The 19,361-nt window shown below is 47.2% G+C and overlaps 1 protein-coding gene across 2 annotated transcripts in view; it reads right to left on the bottom strand.

Moving 5' to 3' along the window:
• Nckap5l (NCK associated protein 5 like) overlaps positions 1 to 17,272 on the bottom strand; it is a 36,061-nt gene extending 18,789 nt beyond the window's left edge. For both annotated transcript variants that reach the window (XM_004637791.3, XM_023722722.1), the window contains exon 1: positions 17,165 to 17,272. The gene's annotated coding sequence lies outside the window, so the exon portion shown is untranslated. The remainder of the gene's footprint in view (positions 1 to 17,164) is intronic.
• Positions 17,273 to 19,361: the final 2,089 nt, after the last annotated feature.

Raw genomic sequence — 19,361 nt, forward strand, 5'->3', positions numbered from 1 at the left:
ATTTATAGGACCACACACCAGGGGCTCTGTGGCCAGGCGGCCTAGGTCCTGCTCCCAAAAGGCCAGCCCACCCTTGCCCAGCCAAGGGAATGGGAAGAGCCTTGAACCAGAAGGAATGGTCCCAGAGTGTGGCCTAATGCTGTGGTGTGTTTAGTTGCTGTGTGTGACTTCAGGCAAATCACAATCTCTCTGGGACAAGTGCTTTGCAGCAAGTAGAGATTGTTCTGGAACAGTGGTTCTCAGAGTGACCTTGAGGAGTTAGAAAGGTCAAAACACTGTCTGCCTTTATGATTCGCACCCTCTCATGAGCCTGAGACCATGTTGTGTGAGATCACAACAGACTAAATCAAGGAGCAAAACTGAGAATCCCACTGCCTTCCACTAAAGTAGATAAAGACATTTACAGAAGTGATGCCAGGCATGGTAGGGCATTCCTATCATCGTAGACTCAAGAGGCTGAGACAGGAGGATCACCACGAGTTCAAAGCCAGCCTGTACTACAAGGCGAGTTCAAGAACAGCCTGGATTAGAGTAAGACCCTAAGAGAACAATGACCTTTTTGTCTTGAAAACGCATAATTATTTTTCATAAAATAAGTTAACATGTAATGGGTTTATTATTTTCAAAATGAATGATATAAAAATTTAAAACTCTCACTTCTAATTTATACTATAGTCAACATAAAAAGGTAGAACATCGATAGCTAGGAACGGTGTCACACGCCTGTAATCCCAGGTGCTCAGGAGGCTAAGACAAGAAGATTGCAAGTCTGAGGACAATACGCGTCTCAAAATAAAAACAGAAAAGGTTGGGGATATGGCTCAGCAATAGAGTGCTTGCCTAGCATGCCTGAGGCCCTGGGTTCAGTCCCTAGTATCTCCACACTGAACACACATATAGTAAACAAAAGCTATTCAGGCCCTTAATTTGTGAGTGCAGAAGGGTTCTTAAGTCAGAGTTTGAGCATCACCTTTCTAGAAATGTCACCCACAGAACTGGCTGTGAGGTGAAGGCTCTGCTGTGCTATTCACTGCAGCAGCCGCTAGCCCCACGTGGCTGCTGTGTTTTTGAAATGTGGCTAGTCCAACCTAAGAACTAAACTTTACATGTAATTTTAGACAGCCACGTGTAGCTAGTGGCCACTGCCCTGGGCGGGCCCCCCTGCTGCAGCATTCTATGTTGGTGCTCCTTTCCACAGGGGACGGGAGTGGGAAGGGACAGGAGTGGGAAGGGACGGGGGTGGGAAGGGACAGGCCTGGCGCTGGCTCACACCCCAGGCTTCTGCTCACATCACTGCCCAACCCCCGCCTGTCCGAGCCACATCATCAGCCCCACATGTCTGTTGCCCAGGTGCCTGCTGGGGTTGCACTCATTTCTAGCAATGATGAATTCTTCCCTGTCTGATCTTCACCTTCTGGTCTACAGTATCCCCTACCCTCCTGTCCTTCTAGAAGGTTAAAGCCCCTCAGAATCCTCTCAACCTCCTCCCTTCCCTGGTGGCCTCTCCCCAGCCAAGGTCAGTCTCTGGCCTGACACGGTCCCCTTCTTTTGTCTTTGCTATCTGCTTTCTGAAGGACTTGTCCCATTCCAGCCCCTCTACTGCTGGCAACTGAGCTGGGGCCCCACTTGTGTGAGCAAGCTCTCCTGCCCCGAGCTTCTCCCCACCCTTTCTATTCTGTGAGAGCAAGTCTCACTAAGTTGCCCAGACTGGCCTCAAACTTGCCATCCCTGTGCCTCAGTAAGTAGTGGGGACTGAAGGTGTGGGCTATGACACTCAGCTTTTTTTTTTTTTTTTTGCTGGGGATCAAATACACTAAGCATATGATTACCACTGGGCTAGATCCTGAACATCTTTAGAACACCTCAGGCATCTTTCATTTTAATAAAACCATGTTCTCGCCAGATGAGACAGTACACACCTGTAATCCCAGCACTTGGGAGGATGAGGCAGCAGAGTCCAGCAAGCCTGGACTATACAGGCAGACCCTGTTTCAAAAACCAAAATAATCTTTTCTTGACATTTCACCAGATATTGCCTTGCAAAGTCAAACTTCTCAGAAAGAAAGAAAAAAGCTTTCTTCCCATTCCTTTGTCACCTGTGTCCCACTCAGAGGTAACTACCACAACACTAAATCCAAACAGTATTTTTCAGTCTTCAATGCCTTCCCATGTAGAAGTGCCTCTGGTAATCCCTTTCCCTGTACTTCTTTCAAGCTCTGAAATAAATCCCACATGCCATATGATTCATCTAGGGAAGGTGCCTAGTAGTTTTTAGTACATTCAACAATATGTGCAATTATCCCCAGTCGATTTCAGGACACTTATTTACCTTTATCACCCTTTTCCTTAGCAATATTATAACCTTAAGCAGGCAGAAAATATCAATTTTCTGTCTGTAAGCTTTTCTCGATTTCCTGTTTTATATAAGTGGAATTACATAATTACATAATAGGTGGTCTCCTCTGGGAGGAAAGAGTTACTGGGGCTTGAACCAGGAGTGATCTACTGCTGACCTACATCTCTAGTTTTTGTTTTGTTGGTCTGGCTACGTGGCCCAGGTTAGCCCTGAACTTGAGATCCTCCTGCCTCAGCTTTCAGAGTAGCGATTACGGCATGCGTCACTGAGCTCACCACAGGTGGTCTTCTATACCTGACCTTCACTTTGCATATGTTTTCAAGGCTCACCCACGTTGAGCACGTGTTGGCACTTCATTTCTTTTTATGGCTGGATCTATATGGACACACTGCATTCATTTGTAGATGAACACTGGCGCTGTTTCCACTTTTTGCTATGATGAGCGATGGTGCTGTACGCGTTTGAGTACACACTGAGGAGAGCTGCTGGGTCACATAACTCCAGGTTTGACAGTGTGAGGAACTGCCAGGCTGTTTTCCAAAGCAGCCCACAGCCTGACAATCTCTCTAGCAGAGGATGAGGTTTCCAACTTTACAACCTGGCCATTGGAGAGCTGGTTTTCTGATTCTAGGTACCACTGTAACGTGGTATTTTACCACGGTTTTAATTTGTATTTCCCTGATGACTTAGGACACTCAACACCCTTCATGTACTTATTGGCTATTTGTCTATGTCTCTTGGAGAAATGTCTATTTGAGTTCTTGGCCAATTTTTTTAACATTCCCCCTGCCCCAGAATTTTAAATTGGGCTGTCATTCTATTACGTTTTTTGTTTTTGTATTTTAGGGAAGGGTCTACAGGGTGTTCAGGGTCTTACTACTAGATCAGATTTGTAGTGATCTGCCTGTTTACAGCCTCCCAAGAGCTGGGATTACCGGTGCACAACACCACGCCCAGTCTCAATTGCAGTCTCAGTGTGCCTCAGGGGTGGGGCCGGCATGGCAGGCCCAGGGATCAAACTCCCAGGCCCTGCACCTGCTTGTAGGCACTTTAATCCGCTGAGCTATTTGGCTGGCCTACACATATACATACACATTGATGTGTGTGTGTGTGTGTGTGCGCACATGCACGTGCACGCATGTGATTTGCAAATATTTCCCCTATTCTGTGGGTTGTAGGTTCACTTCCTGGAGGGTGATCACTTCCTCCTAGACCGCTTTTTCCTGGCTTCCTAGGCTCCCCTTACCGTCTCCCACTCCTACTTCTGTATGCATATGTATTACTTTATATATACACACGTACTTTAACAGACATAGTAGCATGTCCTCATGGTCCATATTTAGAAGATGAAACTGTGGAATTTATTCAGATCTTACCAGTTTTCCTAATGTTCTGTTCTCTGGTCCAATCCAGGATCCCACATGGCATTTATTACCAGGTATCCTTAGTCTTCTATAATTCATGGCTCTCCCTTCTTCCTTTGACCTCGGCACTTTTGAAGGGACTGGTCAGCATTTTGGAAAATGACCTTCAACTTGGGTCTGATGTTTTTTGCTGATCAGACTGAGGTCATGGCTTGGGAGGAAGAACGCCACTAGGGCAGGCCTTTCTCAGTGCACTATATGGGGGTGGATACACATGTCAAGAGGTCTTGTTCCTGGCCATGTTTTAACCTTGATCACTTGGCTAGGTGGTATGTATCTATCTGTGAGTTTCTCTATTGTGCAGTTACTATTTTTCTTGTTGACATTACTAAATGCTTTGGAAGGCAATACTTTTAAGGTTATGCAACTGTCCTGTTTCTCCTTAAGTTTTCACCTACTGATTTTTTTTTAATCTACTGATTTTAAGATACAGTAGAAAAAGATTGAGTAGATGTTGCTTGCTGCAATTACTATGGCATTCCAATGATAATCTTCAACTTGCCCTGCTTGTTTTTGTTTTTTGAGACAGGGTCTCACTACCATAGTTGAACTTACTATGATGTGCTATGACACAGAACTTACTATGTAGGCCAGGCTGGCCTCAAACCCTTGGTAATCCTCCTGCCTCAACCTCCTGAGTGCTGAGATTACAGGGATGGGCCACCACACCCAGCCCTTCTACATTTATTAATTGCAAGTTTTCTCCAAGGAAGATTTGCCCATGATCCTCATTTATCTATTTGTAACTTCTGTTATTATGGACTTATATTCATTTTATTCTTTGGCTTATAACCTAATTATTACCAATGCTCACACTTAGCTTTGGCCATTCATAATCCTTTCAGTTGGCTCCCTATTTTTTTTTAAATGCCCCTGTCTTCTGGCACAGGCTTATATTTTGTATTTTCCTGACAAAGATACTTTCCCAAGGAGCTTCACCAGAACAGTCTTCTAAAACTAAATCTGACTATGTCTTCCCCACTTAAAACCTTTGTATGACTTCCTACTGCTTTAGAAATAAGACTTATTCCCTCAATATGAATCCCTCAGAGCAAGTCTTCTTCCTGGATGGGCACAACGCGCAATGATCTCTCTTTCTTCCCCTTAAAATTTTTTATTTTGAGACAGAGGGTCACTAAGTGGTGAGCATGGCCTTGAACTTGCAATTCTCTTTCCTCAGCATTCTGATTAGCTGGGTATAGAGGCATGTGTCTGGCTTCAACTCTTTTCTTAATGTGACTCCTGCAGGACATGTATTTCAAAATGTAACGTGCCCTGTGCTCCGGGGCACATTGTGAGGAGGGTGGAACTCTTGTGCTGTGCCAGAAGGGGAGCTCACTGGGGAGGGAAGAAGGGCGTGTCTATACTCCCAGACTCACCCTATATCCTCTGCTTATACAGTACTCTCCTGCCTCTGTGGCCCCCAAGGCCCTGGAGATCACCTTGACCTGCAAGGATTGTGATCTCCTTTCATTCCAGGCAGAAAGACCATAAAGAAAGGACAAGTAAGAATCTGCAATGGACCAGACATGGTGGGTCACATATGTAATCTCAGCATTCAGGAAGGTGAAGCAAGAGGATTGTTGCAAGTTCCAGCCCAGCCTGGACTACACAGCAAAATCTTACCTCGAAAAACCGAAACAAAAACCACAAAACAAACATCACCAATAAAAAAAACCAAAAGCAATCAAACAACAACAACAACACACACACACACACACAAACACACACACACACAAATGTACAATGGACTTACAAGGTTCCTTTTAAAGACCTCCACCTATTTCCCCAGTCAAATGGCTATGAGGATTCATATGACAAACCATACCAAGGGCAAGCAAGAGACATTTTTGAGATTTGTCCCTGATACTGAGATGACCTTTTCAAAATTCTCAATCCACCCCCTCAGGCCTCAGTGACTCCCTCTGGCAAATGGGACAAATCTAAAGCTGGACATAGGGTATAGGCCTTGGGAGGCTGAGGCAGGAAGGCTATTGTGAGTTTGAGGCCAGCCTGGGCTACACAGTAAGTTGAAGGTCAGCCTGAATGGCACGGCAAGACTCTGTCTCAAAAAGACAAAAACCTAACAAAACAAACAAAATACACTAAAACAAAATATAGAACTAAAGCTCCAGGATATTGGTCTGAGCAAATTATTTTTTTTGGATATGACCCTCCCTCCTCTCAAACACAGGCAATAAAAACAAAAATAGATAAATGGAATTATATTTAGCTGAAAATGCTTCTGCATAGCAGACTGCATAATCAGCAGTGAAAATATAACCTATGGAATGAGACAAAATGCTTATGAATCATACACTTGATAAGGGGTTAAAAAATAAATAAGGGCCAGGGAGATGGCTTAGTGGAATAAGCACTTCCCTGGCAAGCCCAAGAGCCTGAGTTCAATCCCCAGTTCCACCAAAAAAAAAAAAAAAAAAGGAACCAAAAAATAAAAAAAAAAGGGTCAGGGAGATGGCTCAGTAGAATAAGTACTTGCCTGGCAAGTACAAGGGCCTGCGTTCAATACCTGGTTCCGCAAATAAATAAATAAATAAGTATTTTTAAAAATTAGTCAAAATACACAAGAAAATGAAAAACTCAACAGCAAGAAAACCTCATTTTAAAAATGGACAAAAATCCCCCCTTGATTTAAAAAAAATATACATTTTAAAATGTAGACATTTCTCAAAAGACATATGAATTGCCAAAGGATATTTTAAAAAGTACTCAATATTACTAATCACCAGAGAAATACAAATCAAAACACAATAAAATACCACCTTCTACTCATTACAATGGCTGTCATTAAAAAGATAACAAGTTTTGGTCAGGATATGAAGAAAAGGAACTTTTGCACACTGTAGGAATATAAACTAGCATAACCATTACTGGAAACAGTATAGAAGATTCTAAAAAAATTAAAACTCCATTTACCACATGACCCAGCAATTCTACTGGTGAATACAGAGCCACAGGAAATGAAATCAGTGTGCTGTAATTACAGCCTTATTCACAAGAGCCAAGATATGGAATCAGTCTAATAGATGAATAAATAGAGAAAATATGGTGCATATACATAGAGGGATACTACACAGCTGTAAAATAAAGGAAATTGTGTCATTTACTACAATACAGGTGAAACTGAAGGGGATTAAATGAACCTGGTGAGATACACCAACATCAAAATATACTGATACTTCAGTTCATAAACCCTTTTGTTCACAAATGATTCAGTTTCCAAACAAAAGTGGTCAACAAAATTTTACTTCCATTCACAAACTCCAAATGGCATAACAAACATAACCACAGCCATCTTACCTGAAAGGGTAAAGCAAGGTTCTGCTGCACTCAGGTGGGAGTCTGAAAACATGGGGGAGTTACCCAAGAGGCTAAGGTTTGAAGGCAGGGGAGAGGTTAGTCAAAGGATACAAAATTTCAGTTAGGAAGAGTACAGTCAAGAACTCTATTTGCCAGGCATGGCGGCATACACCCATCTGTAATCCCAGTAACTCGGGACACTGAGGCAGGCGGATCATTGTGAGTTCAAGACCAGCCTGGGCTTCAAAGTGAACTCAAGGCCAGCCTGAACTGCATACAGACCTTGTCCCAAAAACACAAGGAAACCCCCCCCTGAGATATCCATTATTATTTTGTGTGTGTGTGTGTGTGTGTGTGTGTGTGTGTGGTACTGAGGGTTGAACCCAGCCTCATGCATGTTAGCAAGCATTCTGCCACTGAGCTATATCCCCAGCCTTTCAAGAGATCCACTATATATCATGGGAGACATAGTTAAAATATTCTATACAGGACCGGCCTGATAGCTCAGTGGACTAAAGCGCCTGCTTTAGCAGAGCCCAGCGGCTTGGGTTTGATCCCTGGTATGCGGTGTCTGTCCCACCCAAGGAGTCCACTGAGACTGCGACTGGGACAGGGCATGGCAGTGCATGCCTGTAATCCCAGCGCTTGGGAGGCTGAACACAGGAGAATCACTATGAGTCCAATCTATGCAGTGAGACCCTGTAGACCTTGTCCTAAATACAAAAAGAAAAAAAAAAAAAAAAAATCAAAGGCCTCAACCATCTTTTAGGGGCTGGCCAAATAGCTTAGCGGATTAAAGGGCCTGCAAGCAGGCACACGGGCTTGAGTTTGATCCCTGGGCCTGCTGTGCCGGCCCTGCCCCAGGGGCACGCTGAGATTGCAATTGAGACTGGGCATGGTAGCGTGTCTGTAATCCCAGCTCTTGGGAGGCTGTAAACAGTAGTATCACTATGAGTCCAATCTAGTAGTGAGACCCTGAACACCCTGTAGACCTTTCCCTAAAATACAAAAAAATCTATGTAGTACTTAAAGACAGCTAAGAAATGGATGTTAACTGTTCTCACTGTATGGGCTAGGGAGATAGCTCAGCAGTGGCCTAAGCACCTGATTGGTTGGTGCAAGGTCCTGCGTTTAATCCCCGGTACCGCAAAAAAAAAAAAGTTCTCACCACAAAATATTATGCAGTAATACATATATCCATTACCTGGATTTAGGCATTCCACAGTCTATACATACATCATTTTTTTTTAAACTTTTTTTTTTTAAATTTTCTTCATTTATTTGTGTGTGTGTGTGTGTGTGTGTGTGGCCAGCTCAGCCCACCAGGGGGCGGGGCTGGCTGGCATGTGGTGCTGGGGGATTGAACTGCGGTCCCTGTGCTCTCCCAAGCTTGTTCTAAGTAGGTGCTTTAGACCACTGAGCCATCTCACCAGCCCCTATACATACATCATAACATCATGTGCAAATTCAAACACAGCCTGGGCAACTTATTTAAACAAAACAACCAACAAAAAAAGGCTGGATACATAGCTTAGTGTGAAGGCTCTGAGTTTAATTCCTAGAACCACAAAAACAAAACAGAACACGCCAGTATATTGTATTCCATAAATATACACAAGATTGGGTGTGGTGGTGCATGCCTGCAATCTCAGCACTTGGAAGGCTGAGGCCAGCCTGGGCTACATAGTGAGAGCTTGTCTAAAAAATAAAGACATAGGTAATCGGCTGTACTGCAAAGGAAGTTCCACCAGCAAAGTCTTTTGGATGGAGCATTTAAAAATCAGGTGAGTGATACTAAGCTAGAATGATCTTTCACAATCTGAGGAACTCAGTAAATGAGCCCCTTAAACAGATGGGGTTTAGATACAAGTGACAAAGAATGAGCATTAAAAAGAAGCAGGGCATGAGGAGGAAACCTCACACACAGAAACAGAGTGACTCAGAGCAGCTGGATCTAAGGGGACCTGGGGGGTGAGGATTTTCTGCTCCTCTGGCACAGGTCAGTTCCTAAATCTTCTCCTATCACTAGGCCAAAGATGGGAGTCAATGTCCATTCAACACCTCAGGCCTAAGTTGAGACATAGGCCAGGTCTCACAGGACATCTGAAGCAGTGAGGCTCTAGGAAGTGATGAAAGGGCCTGGGAGGCCACTTGGCCTGTGGGCTCTCAGGCTGTATCACAGGCCCTGTAGAGCAGGGCTGACAGCTTTCCAGACCCCCATTCTCCATCTCAATACCACCCCTCCTCTCTTGGCTTCACACCATGACCTCTTTTTACAACAGACTCTGTCCAGCCAGATACCTTCTGCACCTGGGCAGCTCCAGTGCTGACCCAGCTGGCGCCATCTAGCCAGAGCCCAAAGCTCACCTTTTTTTTTTTTTTTTTTACACAGGGAATTAAACTCATGGCCTTATGTTTCCCAGGCGCCATGCCACTGAAGCTCACCTAAGTCGCCAACTTCGCTGTTACCCACAAGTTTTCTCACTGGGCTCTGTGCTCATTTGCGTCTGTACCTGGTAGGCTTTCTGGGCTCTGCTTCTGATGTAGCATGACTCTAAGTGAAGCTAAAAAAGAAGTCTAGAATGCCTCTGGGCCTTGGTTTTACTATCTGTAAAATGGGGTGTGCTCTCTCTGCTCCTTTCTACCATCATGGCATATAAAAGAAGGCTGATATGTCTAGAAAAGGATTGCAGTTGAGAAGGCAGGTCCCCTCTTGTAGGATAAGAAGGTGGAGGGAAAAGGAGCTTTGTGGGGCTTTGATGTTGCCTTTTTCCAAGGTCTGCAGGCTTCCTGGGAAAGCAGTGGGGGAGGAGAAAGGAGACAGGAAAGAATAGCAAAGCCAAGAGCTTTAGCCTTCTTCTGGCCTGGGGGACAGGAAGTGAGGTGCTGTCTACAGAGGAAATGAGAAGCAGAACCCCCCCAGCTTCCGCTCAGCCTGTAGTGGAAAGCGAGCTTCAGCTTTAGGAAACACTGGCCCAGAGTTGGAAAAGCAGAACACAACTCAGTTGGGTGAAGAGGAGGCATTATCAGTACTGTCTGGCAGAGGGGATCTCTGTCTTGGACATGGTAAGATTCAAGGAACTGGGCTGGGGAGATAGCTCAGTGGAGTAAGTGCTTGCCTGGCAAGTGCAAGGTCCTGAGTTCATTCCCCAGTACCACCAAAAAAAAAAAAAGGTCTCCGATTCAAGGACTTAGTACATCCTGTGGACTGGGGGTATAAAGAAAAGAAATACACTTAAGTAGAGAAGCTCAGCACCTAGTCACATGGCACCATACTGGCAGCCCTGCCCCTGCTCCTGCCTCTTGAAGTAGTCCACCCCATTTACCCTCAGGACATGTCTCTTCCAACACACCAAGGGCTTCTGTGTGTGTGTCTTTTTGCGACAGGGCCTCACCATGCAGTTCAGGCTGGCCTTGAGCCCAAGCCTTCTGCCTCAGCCTCCTGAGTGCTGGGATTACAGATGTGTGCCATCACACCTGGCCATAACATACCACCTATTGCTAAGCATACAAAGGTGAATGAATTCCACTCATGCGTTGGGGTCAAATGGTTTCTAGTTTTTTGGGTTTTTTTTTTTTTTTTCATTTTGTTTTGTTTTTCTAGACAGGGTCTTACTATGCAGTTTGGGCTGGGGATCAAACTCAGGACCTTGTGCTTGCCAGGTTGGTGCTTAAGCCTCTGGGCTATCTTCCTAACTCAAGCTGGGGTCAAATAGGAGAGCCCAAAGTGAGTGCTAGTGTCTGAATTTTCACACACACACCCTCTTTCATATAGTGAAATCTTAACGCCCAGGGTGACTTATTTGGAAGGCCAGGGTCTTTGAGAGGTGATTAGATCATGGGGTGGTGCTGTCATGAATGAGATTAGTGCCCTTTAAAACAAAGTCCAAAGTTGGGCATGGAGGCTGAAGCAGGGGTGTGTTTCAGGTCATCCTGGGCTACATAGTGAGTTCAAGATGAGCTTGAAATAAATAGCTAGACCCTGCGTCAAAACACAAAGCAAGTAAATAAATTCATTTTTAAAAGCCAAGGGTAGGGGCCGGGGAGATGGCTCAGTAGGATAAGCGCTTGACTGACAAACGCAAGGATCTGAGTTCAATCCCCGGTTCTGCCAAAAAAAAAAAAAAAAAAAAAAAGCCAAGGGAGGGCTGGTGAGAAGCTCAGTGGACTATGCGCCTGCTTAGGCAAGCACAGGGACCAGGGTTCAATCACAGACACCACATACTGCTGTTAGCCACCAGTGTAGGTGTATGCTTATAATCCCAGCGCTGGAGAGGCTAAAAACAGGAGGATCACTCCTAGTGAGACCCTGTACCAAATACATTAAAAAAAAAGCCCAAGGCAGACTAGACCCTCTTCACTTTCTAAAGTTCCTCCCAAACTATGGTCATCCAGTCTTCTTGTATGAGGAGGTAGGGACCAAGCGATGGACAAGAGAGCAGGTATAAAGAGGTTTAGCTAGATAAATGTGGGGACTCACATCAAAGGACACCACTGCCTTCAATCTCTTTCTTCCCCAGGGCTAGGAGAGAGGTCCTGTACCCCCAAGCTATGGTTCGGGCACTCTAGCACTACTCCTACTCACAAGTCAGTCAGGGATACCTCTGCCTGAAGAAGAGCCGGGTCCCTCCTAGACTCTTGGGAGTATGGGAGAAAAGTGTAAAGAGGGGAGGCAGAGAAAGGAGGAGGGGCAAGAGAAGAGCTTGGGTGTTGAGGGTAGGGTGGGTAAACGACTGCTGCAGGCAGGCTCTGGGGGTATCTCAATAGATCTCTACACAAAAGAATCAATTATGGCCCCCACATCAAGCTAGCTGGGACTGAGGTGAATTGGCTCCTGAAAAGTCAGCTGCTGAGAACCTCAGGGCCAGACCCAGGATTATCAGGATCCTTCCCAGACCTTTCTAAGAATCTTCTATCTAAAAGGTCAGGGGTAGAAACCAATTCAGGCTCTTAGAAGTATCTATCAGTTAAGCCCTGCAGTCAAGAGCAGGAACAGTAGAATGGGGTTTTGAAATAGCTGCTTTTACCCTAACGCCTATAATCCCAACACTCAGGAGGCTGAGGCAGGAAGATCATTACAAATTCAAGGCCAGCATGGGCTACAAAGTGAGCCCAAGGCCAGCCTGAACTACATAGTGAGACCCTGTCACAAAAAGACAAACACAAACAGCTGGTTTTTAAATAGCCATACTTTTATTTATTTCTACTTATTTTTTTTTTAAAGTTTAGTGAGTATTATAGATCTCCCAGAGTTTAAGGACTAGGCTACAGTTCAGGGCGCTGTGCCTGACTGGGTTCCTGTCAGCAGCTGGGTTTTTAGAAATCAGTAATAACAGCAATGCTAATTCACCTTAATAACAGCCTGGCCTCTACAGGGCTCTTTCATCTGTGTAACTCCCAGAGCTGGGAAAACAGTAATTATGGAGCAGGTGCCACACCCCAGTGATGATGTATTATTAATCTATGAGCACTGGCTGGGAAACTGAGATCCAGGGAAAATGCTCTCACCTCATGTGGAGCTAAGGAATTGGTTGCCAAGGGCTGCCTGGCAGTGAGGAACTAGAGGTGCCTGTTCTAATCTAGCTATGTTTTGGGAAGGATTTTTTTTTGGGGGGGGGGGTAGGGGCTGGCTCAGGCTGCCTCAGGGTGGGGTCTGGGAATCGAACCGGGTCCCCTGCGCCTGACTGGGTTTGCCCAAGCAGGCACTTAAACAACTGAGCTAACCTGCAAGCCCCCTCCAGCTATGTTTTGGGAAGATGCTGAACACAGGGGTATTCATTCCACACCTGGGTTTGGGGAAAAGATGAGGAAAGACATCAGATACAGGTCCCAAGACCCTCCCAGGCTGTAGCAGGGCCTGGTGGGGAGCTCTGGCTAAGAGTCAGGGCCTCTGTTCTTGAACCTGAGTCATCCTCCCAGGGTGAAGCAGAGCAGAGGCTGTCCCTAAGCTTCTCCACCATCTCTGTGGTATACTCAGGCACCAAAGGGTAAGTAAGGATTCAGCCTCCCAAGTAGTCCCCTGCTATAGGCAGAGTCTGTGAAGATGGAGTGGGGGCATGTGGCAGCTGGGCAGGCAGATCAGACCAAGGACAGGTCAGAAAGTGGGGATGTAACTCAGTGGCTTCCCTTTCACACACTAAGCCCTAAATTCAATAATCAGCACTGAAAAGGGGGGCCAGGGAGACAGTACTTAAACCCCAAGCTCATCTTTGTAGCCCCCATTCATCCTTGACACCAAACCTAAAATAATAAGGGTCTCCCTACAGCAAAACCTGTCTCTCTGGTCCCTGCTGCAGAAACTTACACAGAAGGCCCATCTGACCTATTCTAAGAGGGCAGATTTGGAAGGGCGGAGAGTCATAGAAGATCAGAGACCTTTTCCCACTGTGGCCATAGAGGGAAACAGCAGACTCAGACAGTGAGGGAAGAGTAAGGTGGAGGCATTTCAGACTTTTCCACAGACTACGAAGTACTGAGCACTCTGGCACAGACACAATCTAAGCTCCAAGGAAACTCTAAGGATCAGGCCAGGAGTAACTAGTGACCTTGGCCTCTAGGATGGTGTCAAAAGGGAAATATTAAGGGCCTTATTCTAGGAGAGCTGGTTTTTCTTCAGCAAGGGAGAAAGCTGACCAGCATCCTCAGGCCCTGGGATAGTATTATAATCCTTCAGGGGTCCTCTCCACAACATAGGTTCAAGAACTGGCTTTTTCTCCTTTTTTAAATTTTTTATTTATTTTGTGGCCTGCTCAGCCTGCCCTGGGAGCAAGGTTGCCATGGCATGCGGTGCCTGGGATTGAACCGCAATTTCTGTGCTTTGCCTAAGCTTGCCTAAACAGGCGCTTTAGACCGCTGAGCTATTTCGCCGGACCTTGTCTGCTTTAAATAAAACCAGGCTCCCTCATGAATGAAAAATAAAAGTAGAATGCTAACATAAAAAACTAGCCAGGTGAGGAACAAACAAACAAAAAAAAAAACAACTAGCCAGGGTCAGGAATCTTGTCTGATGCCACCATATGAATTGCTTCCCTCTCTGGACTTCTGTTTCCTCATTTCTAATATGAGGGCACTGGACTAGACCGTGTAGAATTTCTTCCAGCCTATGGAAACTGTGTTGTTTTGACGTGGTGGCAGATCTCAGGTCGATTTACATAAATTTGCATGCTCAATCAGAAATCCCAAACTCCAAGTATAGAAAATCCAATCAGTCCATTAGTGCAGTCAGATGGGGGATGAGGATTGTCAAAACAGACTGTGGTAGTAACACTGATGTGGGGGAGGGGCTGGGGAACTTGCGGAGGGAGAGAGGCAGCTCTGGTTGTCCCAGAGCTCCAGCAACCCTACTGTGGCTATCAGGCAAGAGTCCTTTCTCCTCCTACTTCTAACAGTGTCTCTGGCTAGCCAGCCTCAGAGCCACACCCTACAAAGAAACAGCAGCCTCTGCCTAGCAACAGCTGCATCTTTCACTCTGACTGGAATTCCACTACGGCCCATTTTCTGGCCTCCCTGGGAGCTTCCATTACCCATTCCATGGGCTCACCACAGTGAGGAAGACTTCCTTGGGGGTCTTAACCTAAATGTCTCCTGCAACTTCTGTAGCAGCCTCCAGGAAAGAGGGTTCCCAGGCCCAGGAGAGTAGGCGGAAAGAAAAGCAGTGGAGAAGTGTGTCTCATTCTCACCCTGTCCCTGGCCTCTTTAACCACCACCTCTCCTTTAACATTCCTCTTTACCTGGGAGACCAAAGATGAAAACAAACAAGAAGAACAGGAGGCCTTTTGGCTCTTGAGCTGGGAAGCAAGTCCCAACCTGGAGAGACTGACTTCTGAGAAAGGCCAATCCCCAGGAGGAGAGGGGCTGGAGAAGGTGGGGTGGGGGCAGCTTCTGTTCAGTGCAGCTGGGCAGGGTGAGCGCAGCAGATGATACCTTAGTATCATCTGAACTTGGAAGCTGAGGCTGAGTGCAGAGACAGGTGGGAAGGGCCTGGGAGTGGGATGGACAATGACAGTGGGGCTCTCCTTGCCCTCTTCCCACAGGGTGGGTGAGTATGCGGTAGTTGCTGGCCCAGAACCTAAAACAAGTCCCAACAGCTGGGATTCAAGCTGTCTCCTGGGAATCTGCTTACCCTGCTGGCCCTTGGCTGCCTCCTCTATTCTCAACCCCTCCCCAAAGACACAGCTCAAAAGAGTAGCCCAGCCAGCATGTCTCACCAGAGGCCTTGATGGGTGGGCCAAACCCAGGCCAGCAGGAGTTCAAATCTCAAGGCATCAGGAGTGTGAAGAACAATGACTCTTTCGAGAATACCCAGGTCAGATAAGGTAGTCTGCTTCTCTAATCCTAAGTAACTGTGACAACTACCACCTTAGCTTTTAAATGGAGCCAACCTGTCAGAGAACCTTTCTCCCTTCTAGCCACATATCAGTGGAATCATCCAATATCAAAAAGTAAAAGAGAATTTTAGACCTTTCTAGTCTCACTGCTAACTTTTAAAGGTGAAAAAGTCAGCCCCATAGAGACAAACTGTCTTGGCCAAGGTCACAGAGCGGACTGGGAAGCACAGGGCAGAGATGCTAACTGCACAGGTTTCTACCTGCCTGTTATGAAGTACCTACTTCTCTGCAGCCCACAACATCACCTCCCTAGGTTCTCTCTCCTCATGAAAGAGGCATGAACCCAAGAAGGATGTTGGAGGGATGAAGCCACCTCACACATGGACCAAATTTTGCAAATGAAAGTGAACTATATAGGCATACCCTCTTCAGATAAGAAGATAGTGGTTTCTCCAGATTAAGAACCCAGTGATCCCAGTTTGTTCTTAGAAGTGTGTGCATAAGAGAGGCCAATTTGAGAAGTAAATATTGTTGCTCATCCGGCCACAAAAGGGGTCTGAGAGAGCCAACTAGCATGATGTCTGGAAGATAAAATCTGGAACGAAGAAGTTGGTTTGCATTCATTTCCCCCCAAAAGTACTGAGCACACCATGGTTAGACATTATGCACTTGTCCACTGTCTCCCAAGGACCACCCCTCTCAAGCTTCTACCTCCAACTACTTCCTCTGGCTGACAAACATGCTCAGGTCAGAGGACCCACTGGGGAGGGATGAAGCAGCAGGGTGGGGATAGGAGGGCTCCACGGCCCCCTCGCCCCTCAGGAAGGCAGGCCTTTAAGAAGTGGCTCTGGGCGGGCTCAGCTGATCAAGGACTGAGCCGCCGGGAAAATCAGACCGATGTGAAGTAAGGACTCTCTGTGCCCTTGGGGCAGTGCCAAGACTAGAGAGACTGAGGGACTGTGGGTCTAGCATAAAGAAAGAAGCTGGGGTGCAACCTAGGCGGGCTAAACCTGAGGAGTGTCGGGCACAGATAGATTCTCTGCATTCTTCTGGCACCGCAGTCAGGACACAGAGAGCCTTTTCCACAGGCGCTGCTCGGTTTCTACTCCCTGCCCAAGCCTCTTCAGCGCGCAGATGGCCGGGCTGCCTCCTCTCAGCCCCTGAAAGCTTAGGAAGGGCTGTTCCCCGAGACCAGTTCTCTCCGCCCCTCCCGCCTCCCCCACGCCCTACCGCCCCAGGCCACGGGGACTGAAGGAGCAAGAGAGCTGCCCCGGGCTCGTTTCCGCGCCTGCGTGGTGGTGGTGGGGAGACAGGTTCCCCCCACCCCCAACCCAACCCCGCCAAGCCGCACCAGACGGTGGGATTCGGGTGGGGTGGGGTACGCAGCTGGGACAAGGTCAGCGCTTTCAAAGGGGAGGGAGGCCGGCCACCGGAACATCCCCCACTCCCGAAAGTTTCCCTTCCGGGGCCATGGAGTGTGCGCGAGGATGGCGCAGGGGGCGGGAGGGGGTGGGGTGGACACAGTCGCAGCCCGACCCCGGGGACAGTGCGGCGGCGGGAGGAAGGCGGGGAGGGGCAGGCGGTGAGGTGTGAGCAGGAAGCCGCGGCGCCCCTCCGACCCAAGGCTGGCACGAGAGCCTGCCTCACCCTCTACACTCCCCAGCCCCCCGACCCGAGCTTATAGAGCTCCCCACCACCTCACCGCCCTTTAAATCTCTAGTAGGCCTGGAACTCACCAAAATCAGGTGTTGCGCTGCACCAGGGCAAGCCACATCTACCGGGTGCATGGCCGCGGAACAGGGGCGGGGGTCAAAGAAAGGGGGTGCCGGAGCCGCCGCTTGATGTCAAGGCTTTAAAGGGGCCAGTGAGCCCCGCCCCTCACGGAGACCCCGCCTCCCTCCTCCAGAACCGCCAATCCTTATTCACGCTGGCCGCACGCCCCGCCCAGCTCCCTCCAGATGTTCCCAGGACTAGAGCTAAGTCTGCCCCGGCGGCGCGCGCCGCTTCCGCCCGGGTGGTAAGGGCCTCCCCTTCCCTCCCACCCTCCTTTAGTGGGGAAAAAGTCTCTGCTGCCGGACCGGGCAAATTTCACCATTCCCTGGTGGGGGATGCTGGGCCGGGCCGAGGGGAGAGGAGGCACAACAGGGGTGTCCAGTACAAACAAAACTAAGTAGGTAACGGGCGGCCCCCAGGCATGCGCGTCTTCTGTGGAGCTGGGCGTGCACGTGTATATGTGGTTGTGAGCCTTGGTTGTGATTTGCCTTCCTGCTTACGTTGAGAGTGTAAATCCATGGGGAGAGGATTCAGTGCTCCTTGGCCTGGAACACACCTATCTTCTTCCACTATAGGGTCTTCCCCAATAATCTGGAGAACTGGGTGCTAGAAACAACGCGCCCCTTGCCCTGGAGCAATGGCAGCCTTTTTTTCATTGGTTTAAGAGAGAAATGCAGTACAGAAAGAAGAATGTAGCATTTTGACAACTTGCTATCTTGGGGAGACTAGTTCGAACCACCAAACTTGTAAAGAGGAAAGAAAATCAACAATGTAGGCCTGCAAACAGCACTCAGGAGGCTGAGGCAGGAGGATCTTTGTAAATTCGAGACCAGCCTGGGCTACAAAGTGAGATCAAGGCCAGCCTAAATAAACTGCATAGCGAGACTCCGTTTCAGAGACAAAACAACCCACCCAGGACCCTCAGTACACAGATCAGACTCGTAGTGATCCTCCTGTTTCAGCTTCCCAAGCGCTGGGATTACAGGCACGTGACACCACGCCCAGTCTTGTCCGAATATATTAAAATCTTCACAAACCAAATTGTACTGATTGTCTTAGATATGTAGGTTCTGAACTACGTTCTGCAGGAAAATACAAATACACTACTGTTTATTAAAATTGCTTCTTGTGTAGGTATACACAGGATGTGACTTCAAGCATTATATTAGTTCAATAAAAACTGAGGGAACAGTGGATGCTTACATTGGTTAAGATTGAGAGTTTCTCTCTGAAAGAGGCTTCTTATTTAAAGTGGGGTTTGGTGGCACACACCTAATAATTCCAGCACTCTTGGAGGCTGAGGTAAGACTGCCACGAGTTTGAAGCCAGGCTGGATTCCATAGTGAGTTCAGGACCAGCCTGAACTGCATGGTGAGACCCTTTCTCAAACAGAAAAAAACTGGGAAAAAAAAAAAAAAAGTGTGAGGGTGGTGGTGGGAGTGTGTGGGGGCCAAGGGGGTAGTGAAATGAAGAAATTTGAGTAGGAGCCAGGCTAAAGACAGAGGATAGAGGAAAACTGGAAAGAAGGAAGCAGCATGGGCCAGTGTACAGGTTATATTGGTAGATTGGGAAGTGACAGAAGTTAATGCAGGAGGTTTTGTATGCAATCAGAATGAAGATGCAGATTTGACAGATGAGAAAATAATCATTTTGAGTTCTTGAGCCCAGGGGTAACTTGATAAAAACAGAGTCTGAGGACAGCTGTTGGAGCCTAAAAGATAACAAGATGACAGTCTGTTGCCAACTCTCAGAAAAGATTTTCTTTCTGGTACAGGATGAACGCAGGGCCTTCACACTCAGATTTTAAGCAGTGTCTTACTAAATTGTACAGGCTGGGCTTCAACATGGATCTTCCTGCCTCAGCCTTGCAGAGGGCTGAGATTACAGCTGTGTGCCTCCAAGCTCAGTTCAATTTTTCGCTTATTTTTTTTTTAAAGTATAACATTCAGTTTATTATTTCTTTCTCAACTCAGTCCATTAAGACCCAGCTTCCCTTACATGGGCTTTGGTGGAGGTCATGGGGCAGCACCAGCAGGTCTAAATCGGAGGGGGAGGTGTTCGATCCTTTCATGAGATCAATTTCTGACCACTTATGCAGCTTCACATACAGCTTGGAAAGCACATAAGCGTCGAAGACACTCGCTTCGGAAATGTCCCTGA

This window comes from Octodon degus, unplaced genomic scaffold, assembly GCF_000260255.1.
Source record: "Octodon degus isolate 3935 unplaced genomic scaffold, OctDeg1.0 scaffold00093, whole genome shotgun sequence".
In the NCBI taxonomy this organism is placed as follows: Eukaryota; Metazoa; Chordata; class Mammalia; order Rodentia; family Octodontidae; genus Octodon; species Octodon degus.